The sequence below is a fragment of the Coturnix japonica genome, unplaced genomic scaffold, assembly GCF_001577835.2.
Source record: "Coturnix japonica isolate 7356 unplaced genomic scaffold, Coturnix japonica 2.1 chrUnrandom673, whole genome shotgun sequence".
Taxonomy (NCBI): Eukaryota; Metazoa; Chordata; class Aves; order Galliformes; family Phasianidae; genus Coturnix; species Coturnix japonica.
The window spans coordinates 41,793-42,325 of NW_015440037.1; positions in this window are offsets into that span (position 1 = coordinate 41,793).

Sequence of the window (533 nt, forward strand, 5' to 3'; positions counted from 1 at the left end):
ACCCCCCTATAGGGCCATGATCCCCTATAGGGCTGTGACCCCCCTATAGGGCCATGATCCCCTATAGGGCTGTGACCCCCCTATAGGGCTGTGACCCCCCTATAGGGCCATGATCCCCTATAGGGCTGTGACCCCCCTATAGGGCCATGATCCCCTATAGGGCCATTTCCCCCCATAACCCTGTTCCTATTTAACCCCACAGGCTGCGGGATCTGGAGCGGGATGAGGACAGTCCGAGTGAGAAGGTGGGTGTGGGGGGGACCCCAAAACCCCATTGAATTCACCCCATAAAACCCCATTAAATCCATCCCATAAACCCCAAAACCCCATTGAATTCACCCCATAAAACCCCATGAAATCCATCCCCTAAAACCCTATTGAATCCATCCCATAAAACCCCATTGAGTCCATCCCCCATATCCCCCCCAAACCCAATACATCTACCCCAAAACCCAACAAATCCAATAAATCCACCCCAATACCCCCATATCTCACCCCAAAACCCCCCATATCCACCCCAAACCCTCATATCC